Source organism: Meleagris gallopavo, chromosome 4 (assembly GCF_000146605.3).
Source record: "Meleagris gallopavo isolate NT-WF06-2002-E0010 breed Aviagen turkey brand Nicholas breeding stock chromosome 4, Turkey_5.1, whole genome shotgun sequence".
Taxonomy (NCBI): domain Eukaryota; kingdom Metazoa; phylum Chordata; class Aves; order Galliformes; family Phasianidae; genus Meleagris; species Meleagris gallopavo.
Genome location: NC_015014.2, coordinates 2833366 through 2842028, shown reverse-complemented (window position 1 = coordinate 2842028; position 8663 = coordinate 2833366). Strand labels below are relative to the sequence as shown.

The following is an 8663-nucleotide window of genomic DNA, read 5'->3' as shown; positions in this document are numbered from 1 at the left end:
TACTCCGCATTGTTGCTGACAGCTCTGACAAACAGAATGATATCAGCTGCATCCCAAAGGACAGTTTAGCAGACCAGTTGATCCCCTACTGTGAACGTATTTATCATCTTTGTTGTTTTCAAGATCATGAAATGGACAATTCCAGAGGGCATGGGCTCTGCTGCTATGAGACTGAAGTTCCAGCAATAATGCAGTTCTATATGATAATGCCCATTTATATAAAAAGTAAACAAAAATTTCTTGCAAACCCTCAGACCAGCCAATGGAGTTTTCTTGTGTTTTTGTTGTTCCCCCAACTTTATCTTAGACTCTCTTGCACCATTTCTTGATTCAAGAACAGTTGAATTTCATGAGTCAGCTATTAAACTTGCGGCTGCTAACATATTTCTTTGGTTGCTGTTAGTGTGTCAAAATCTGCTCAGTTTGAGTTTTGACACTGTTTTTCTCAATCAGGGTGAAGGATTTAATATAAAATTCCACTCTTTCATTCTGACTGTGAAGTATGTTGGTGAGAACAAGTTTCTAAATAACAAAAATCTTTTTATCCCATGGCTTTAGCAGGAAATGCTACAAGGGTGCCTTAGGTCAATAGATGAGCAGAGATTACTGTGCTTATTTGCAACATATCAGTAGTTTCATTCTATTGCAGAAAGAGAGAATGGTAATTCAATCCTAAATGGACTCCCTGGGAAGAAGAAGAGAAAATAAATAACTAAAATAGACTTGAATAAGTTTTTGAGTAGAGCAGCACCACACACTGAGAAATTTGCTAAGGATTTATAAAAACATTTATCCTTTCAATCTAACCCAATTATTCAAGCTCTAAGTATTAACAGGTGTTCTCCTTTCAGAACTTTACCCGAATTGTGCCTCAGAAACTGTATCACAGTTTAATACTGAGGTACTTTTCTGGCTTGCTTTCATCCAGAGCACAATATTCACATTTCAGGCATGCTCGTTGTAGTTGCCAGCCTTGGACTGTTCATGAACTTAGCAATAACAAACATCAGACTGAACAATTTCTAAAGACTTGTTTCTATGGAACTGTATACTTGCTTTTCCTTTTGATTTGCTCCTATTTTGTATGAGAAATGGATACATGAGAGTTGCCAATATATATTTAATTTTTTTCCTCCCTCAGCCACTGGGGAGCTAAACAATCTCTACAACAATATTTTATAATACATGTTTCATACAAGTGCCATGGAGGTGAATTTGGAGGAGGTTGGGAGTTTATGAAGTCCTATTTAGTTTTTCCAATATTTTTTCTGAATGAATTGTAACTGAATAGTAATTACATATTGAATAGTAAAATATCATTATATAATGAAATCGAGTTATTTTAATGAACATGTAACGTGCTGCTGTAGAGGGGAAGAAAATTTGAAGCTTAACATCAAAGACATCCCCTAGGGGATAATAAGCATCATTCAGTGCAAAGAAGCTCCTCCACATCACCCTATTTTCATCATTCTGCCTTTGAATCTTGGCATCAGAGACACCTTCCTTTTAGCTGAGTAAGAACAGATGGATCTCCCATTGGAATCTGTCTCTCTTATTCAGCCAAAAGGCTCACTTTTAAGTTACGTGAGGCAAGGGGTAGTCTCTCTGTCTGTAAAGTTAAGTCAGTTGCCAATCTCAGGAATAGAGATCACAACGATGGTAGGAAGCTGCTCTTCTGATGTACTTACGTGTTAGGAAGAAATTCACTGGATCTAAAATGCTGTTCTTAGAATCTCTACCTTCAGTGAGCAGTCATTTTTGTTCTTTGCTGGCCTTGTGCCACCTCTCCTTGGGAAGCTGAGCCACATATCCAACAGCAAGAAGCACTTAGCCTTTGTATGTAGACTAGAGGGGCCTTGCAAGGATAGATCATGAAAACTGGTGGAACGATAAACCTGTGGCACGTCTTTACCTGAGTGAGGTCTGAATCGATTCACTGACACTCATTGGTAAATCAGTCGTGGTGGGCTTAATAGATTCTCAGTTTGCTTGAGCACTGTTTTTCTTTGATAATTAAATTAGAGATATAATAAAGAACCTTTTTCTCTTCTAAATTTCTTTTCCACTGTTCAAGTACTTGATTAAAATAAAAAGTCTAGCTTTTAAACTTGGTTCATGCTGTTGAAAGACGACAACAGATTGAAGTATAGCAGTTGTTTTAAAACACAGGTAAATTGTGTTTGATGGCTCTTCACTTCCACAGGAAATAGGATAGGTTTCCATACTGAAACTTGAGATTGTTCTCCTATGTGCTAAAATGAAGCAACTTCACCACAGAGAAGATTTTATATTTGTTTTATACTTACTAGGTAGTTCTGTGGAGCTGTGACGTACCTTTTAGTACTGTTTAAACCAGTAAATTATTTCCTTTGTTTAAGAAACAGTCATCCAAGCCATGGTTGTATAACCTACATTCAGGACTCTAATTTCCCATGTCGCACTCTATAAAATCAGGATAATAGTCTTTCAGAGAGATGGCATAAAGGTAGATACCTTATTGATTGTGCAGTTAGGTAATGGGCATTTATGAGCATCTAAAATGGATTAATAAGTTCTGTGCTAAACTCCAAACTTTTCACTGCAGTTGGGAACAGTTTGTATTTGAGGAAAATTCAGACTGCAAATATGATACTTACATACATACCGGGGAACTGCTGATTCTGCTACCTCTGCAGCAGCCAAAAAGGAATACATTAAACAAGGCTGTGGTTGTGTGTAAGCACAAAGAGCCTCTGGTTTACTTGTAAAGAGAGTGGAACAAGCTTGCAGCAGTTTTGGGAACAGTGTCTTGGGAAAAGCAGGAGTATGAGGAGCTGTTTGCTGGCAAGCTGAAGCTGTTCAAACACAGCTGCCTTTGCTGGAGATCTGAAAGGGGCATTACACCTGTGAGTTGTAAAACTTGCTGCTGATGTTGCTGTCAAGACACCTGCTCAGGCATACAAATAATTGTGAATAAATCAGCCTTGGAATTTGGTATTCTCTACTGTTATCTGCTTATTTCAATGAACTAATTGCAACACCTGGAATCAATTCTTTCTCGGCCACTGGGAAATTACTGCAATATCTTTCCCCAGAGTTTACTACTTTTATACTGTGAGTATTGTTCAGTAACTTTTTTTCTCTTTTTTCTTAGCACCATGATTATAATTTCCACATTTTGTGCATGTGGGCATCTAAGTTCTACAAAACTAGGAGAACCTACTGGGTACTCTTTGCCAGCAAAGTAATCCTTCAACATCTAATGGAACATGGTAAGAATCCTAGGAAGGAACATAACAGTCTAATATTTTGTGGGATTTCTAGTAGCTAATGTCAAATCTAACCAGAGAGGTCTTTTTCCTGTCCTTGTGTTTAAGCTTTTTTTTTTTTTTTTTTTTTCCTGTGGATTATCTAAACTGCTCTGTAGAGGCATCTACTTGACTTTATCACTGTAATCCTTTACTTTAGGGCTTATACTCGGCATAGAGTTTTAATGCTTTTCCATCTGGAAGACACTAGAATGTCACAGTACTCAGTCCAAACTACCATAGAAACTGGAGCTTTTCCCTTAAACTGAAGTTCTGGATACTTGCATATATCAGTGGGATTTATTTACATTCTGTTTTCATGAAGATATCTTAAAATATCTAGAATTCTCTGATGATACAGTGAACCTTAACTACTTGGTTTGATAGTAATTTGTTTTAACTGGGAATTATTCTTATTACAGTGATCAGTTGAAATGCAGACCATATTCACTTGAGTTTGTTGAAGATGGATATCTTTAAATACAATAATTTCAAGACTATAACTGTAAGTTAAAAGTGTAATATTACAGCTAAGTAAGTCAGGGCTTTTTTTTTCCCTTGAACAGGTTTTAATATTCAGTGGTTAGTATTCTTTCAGAGATTTTTTTTTTTTCTTCTTTTGTGTTTGCTAATGTTAAGCTTAAGTAACATCATCTTTGTGCTGGGATTTAGCTACGAGTGGAGTTTAGAGTGAGGATTCTAAAAGTGACTATTTCTTTATTTTTTTTTTAAGTTGTAAATTTTATGGTTTCCAGGAAAAGCTGAATATCTGCTGCTTAGGAATTGCCATGTAAGTGAATTCAGGAAACTCTAAAATCATAACAGTGTTTTAAGTGTGAGGTACGGTAATTCGAAATGATGTTTTATTTCATTTCAGACCTGAATGCAGTCAGGAAAGAAATCTTACACACAGCACTGGGTTTCTTGGTTGTAATGTACACAAGAGAAGTTCAACTGCTGCTTTTCATTGTACGACTTCAGGACGTCCATCAGTACAAAACACATTGCAGTTGTGTTGTTGCTGCAGGAAGTGATATCATGCCAACGTTTTCATGAAATCTCTGTTCAGATGACTATTTCATAATTTTATGTGATCTGTCTTAATTCTAAAATATTTATGACTAGTTGATACTGAGTAGTGTGAGCTTTTTCTCTAATTGCTTTCTCTTGAGAGGTTTCATCTCGAGAAGCAGTAAAGTAACTGGGGAATACATGCATGACTTGATTTTACCATCCACGCCTAGACAATTTTTCAGACAATGTTTATGTTACCTTTTTCCAGTTAAAAAAACAAACAAACAAACAAAAAAACCACAATCTTTTACCTATAGATTAGTTTTAAAGATCATTGAAGTAAGGATAAAAGTTCTGATTAAACACTGAAGGTACTGTAACCTTAACAAATAATGCTTACCCAGTTAAAGGTATAGGATTTTCTTAGGTTATAATAATGCACTTTTAAAACTCTGTTAGTTTTCAAACTCTATGAGCTCTTGAAGCAAATCTATTCAACTTCTGGCCATGATATTTTAATACACACCACAGCAAAGGTCATGATTTTTCTTTTGACTAGGGAAGTAGATAAATTCTGTGATTTTTGGTGTTCAGAAAAACATTTTATAGTGGAAGGATGAAATGACCCGAAACTTTGAAACGCGGTTAGAGTAAATCATCTGTAACACTTTGAACGGCCAACATACAACTTCCTGTTTAAAAACTATGACTAAAATTGGAGTATGTCTGTAATATTTGAATCTCACCTCAGCACCTATCAGAACAACAGCACAGCATTACTAATTACTCTGGAAAAATAGATAGAAATGTTACAAAGCTTTTAAGTATGGCAGTAGAAAGTTTCACCAATTATGAAAGTTAAATATTTGCAAATTGGAAAACAAAAGTAACAAGTTATTTTGCTGATGGTTTTGGAGGTGTACCATAGATTTAATTCTGTAAAATAATATTAGCTGGAAGATATGCAGCACTTCTTGTCCCAGCTAGGAGTGACAACATTCGTGTGATTTATTGAGTCTATCAGAGTATCTGTGGCATTTCACTGCATAATGACACAAATGCATATGCAGTTGTGCTACAGCACAAAGCAGTCCTTTACAGTCCTGCAGACAGCTCATCCTGTGACACTTCTGCATTGATTAGCACTATTCCTTGGGATTTATTTCGCTCTGATGAGATTGTGGAGAGAGATTTGTAAATCTCTGAGGCATGCTTTGAAAGTAGAGAACTGTCCAAAACTATCCTGAACTTAGAAGTTTCAATTACTTATTATGAGAAATACTGTGAAATCTAACTCTTATCAAAAACACAATTCAATTTAGGAATACCAAAGATTTAAATTCTCCCTTCTAGCTGTAGATGTCCCTGTTCGTTGCAGGGAAATTGGATGAGATACCCCTTAAGGGTACCTTCCCACTCAAAAAGTTCTGTGTACTGCTACAAGATCTTTATGCCATGAAATTTTCAGCTTTGTTTTTTTCTGTCTCAGAAACTGATTTGAAAAACAGCTTTGAGCTCTGAGGGAAGAGAAATTCTTCCCCATTGATTTCATCACCCCTTTGTCTAAATCTTCCTGCAAACATTACAGTTTATGTGTTGACTTAAGCATCACTCAGTTGCTGTTTGACCAAGGTATGAATACTAAGTATGGCATTTACACTCAAGTCGTCTTTTTGGTACTAAGTGTGCAGTATCAATAGTAACACAGAACTACTTATCAAGAAAGATGATCATGCTTTTATAATTTTGAATTTTGGATAGGAGTGAATCAATAAAAATCTGTCGTGACTTAAAAGGAAAAAAACAGTATTTAAATCAGTCTTTTGATTAGCCAACAATTTTGAATTTCTTAAAATGTGTAAAGGACATATAAATAAAAAAGAAAATACTTGTCTGGCTCTTTCTAAGTGTCTGTCAAAACATTTGCAGGCACTAAAATAGTTTGCTATACAGAAAATATTCTCCTCTGGTAAAAGCATATGACTGAACAACAGCTACTGATTGCTAAGCATGTCATAGATTACTATTAAGGATGACAGCAACAACAAAAGATGCAAGACTGAGAAACAAGATTTCCCAGGATTTGCTCTTGCTCAAGTTTGTGAGAAAGGAAAAAGCAATTTTATATTTCTCTGGAGTTTTCATTCATTTAAAATGAAAATTCTGTCTGAGCTGGCTCTCTCATTTGATGAGCCAAAGTGTGCCTCAGCTACTGACCTTTTGCAATCTTATAGTCCTAGTGTTCCCCAGTGCAATTCTAGCAGTAGATTCGAGCTTCTCACAGGTTAATTTTGTTGGTAGCTTCTTTTGCTGGTGATAATCATCATACCTCATGTTATTTTTTTTCCTGTTGGTAGTTTTTCTAGTGCCAGACAGGACAGCATCACAGGGTCTTGCTATGCATTGAGGCGGGTACTCTTTGTCACCTGAATGTAAGGAAGGTGAAAGAAAGATAAAGCAAAGCATTTCTAAAAACAAAAATGAAAAGAGATAAAGGTAGAGAGTTACTTGGAATATTGCAGTATGTGAGTTAATTTAGGATCTTTTCCACTACAACTTCAAAACCAGGCTTTGATACCCTTAGCTCCTCTCAAAGTGGGATAAGAACAGCTTCATACAATACCTATCCATCTAAAATAAGGATTTTTCTGTGCTAAGGTGGAGTGTTCACATACTCTTCAGATCACCGCAAAAGTCAAAAGCAACACAATTAAATGTATTCCTCCTTAATGCAAATGAAACACATCTTGAAAACATGTCAGTAATTGACACTATAAATCCTTTAAAAAATATTGTTTCTTTAATAACTATAACAACAGTTATGATATACTATAGTTATATTATAGTAATATAATATAGAAGATAATTTTCTATAGGTAAGAATTCCTCCTGTTGTATCATAAGCCTTGGAAAAGTGCTTATGTTGTAAGATACAACTGACAGGGGAAAAAAATTGCAAGTTTGCACACTTCTTAGGTTTGATTAAAAGCTCTTCCAGGTAAGCCAAATCCTCCTGGGGTGATTGTGGAGGTTACTGTACCTAGAATAGCAGAAGTAAATGTGTCATAGAGTTAACAGACTGCATAATGCCTTAATCTACTAAGTTTTGCCTTCTCTGCTTCGTTCCTTTGAAGTTCAGCTAAATATCTAATTATTTTTACAGATTTGTTTTGAGAGTCTTTAGAATTGTCAATACTTTGCAAACGCTATGGTCTGTGGTGACTACTTGTACTGTGACTGGGGGTCACATCTAGTTCTGTTTATTTGGGATTTTAGGTAGTTAGTCTATAAGGGATCTTTTTTCATTACAAGATACAAGAAAATTGCACTGTATAATATCTGGTGGAAAGAGAAGGAGTTTTGTTCAGATATCCAGAAGAACTGTAATTTAAGGAACTTGAAGGTATTGCTTATTTGTAAGCATCTGTATGCAGATGTCAAAGTGTTACCTTCCCCACACCACTTTCTGTTCTCTAGCTAGAGAGGGCTGGCGTCAAATGCTTTTCTTGCCTGTGTGTTCTTTGCTATGCTGTATGACTGCAAAGTGAAATAACAAACCTTTCTCATGTTTTATCAGTCCGAGAACAAAACAGTCCAACTGGTTTCAGTAAGACATTTTGCCGTGATAGACACCATTCTCTTATTCAACGGTCCTTCAGATGGGCCTTTTAAAACGTAGATCTAACGTTATGTGTTTCACTTGAAGTATTCAAGGAGTTGCGTTATTTGTGAACGTGTAGAATTATTTTGGAAATCAAATAATGCTCACTTTTGCTATTTTTTATTCTTGCAACATCTAAACATCTAAAGGATTACTGTTGATTTAAATTTAGTTTCTTGTTACTGTGTAAGAGCTGCACAGAGCATACATGAAAGTTTCTATAATCGGAGCAAGCTGTTGCACTATGTTTGAAGACTTCTTTCACCAACCATTTGTAAGCTAACATTAAAGTTTCTGAAAAAAGCATTTCCTTGTAGCTGGCTTTTTATGTGTTCTGAAAATACTTTTTAGAATACGCCTTTCAACTGTGGATTTTCCTGAGCTCTTAATTTATGCTATATCTTCTGAGCCCTTTGAGATCTGTTTTGATTTTTGATATCATAATATCAAGGATATACCAGATTCCTAATGCTTAAATTTGTAGTGACTACTGCTAGGCATTAACCAATTTTGTCACATTGCCAAGGCACAGCCAGCTAGAATTTCTATTCCTCATCTTGAAGCACTTCATACATATGTTCATTTTCGTTTGCCAATTTATTATCCAGTTTCGTAAAATTTCAGCTCTTCTCTTTTGGACAATATAATCTCATCATTTCTGCCACAACATTATTTTTTTTCCTTTTCCAGGTCATCTT

General features: G+C 35.6%; 1 long non-coding RNA gene across 1 annotated transcript; it reads left to right on the top strand.

Annotated features, from left to right (window-relative positions):
- Positions 1-2975: 2975 nt before the first annotated feature.
- LOC109367126 lies at positions 2976-7078 on the top strand. Its single transcript, XR_004159434.1, has 3 exons — positions 2976-3254; positions 3713-3795; positions 4168-7078. It is a non-coding gene; the product is annotated as an uncharacterized LOC109367126 (long non-coding RNA).
- Positions 7079-8663: the final 1585 nt, after the last annotated feature.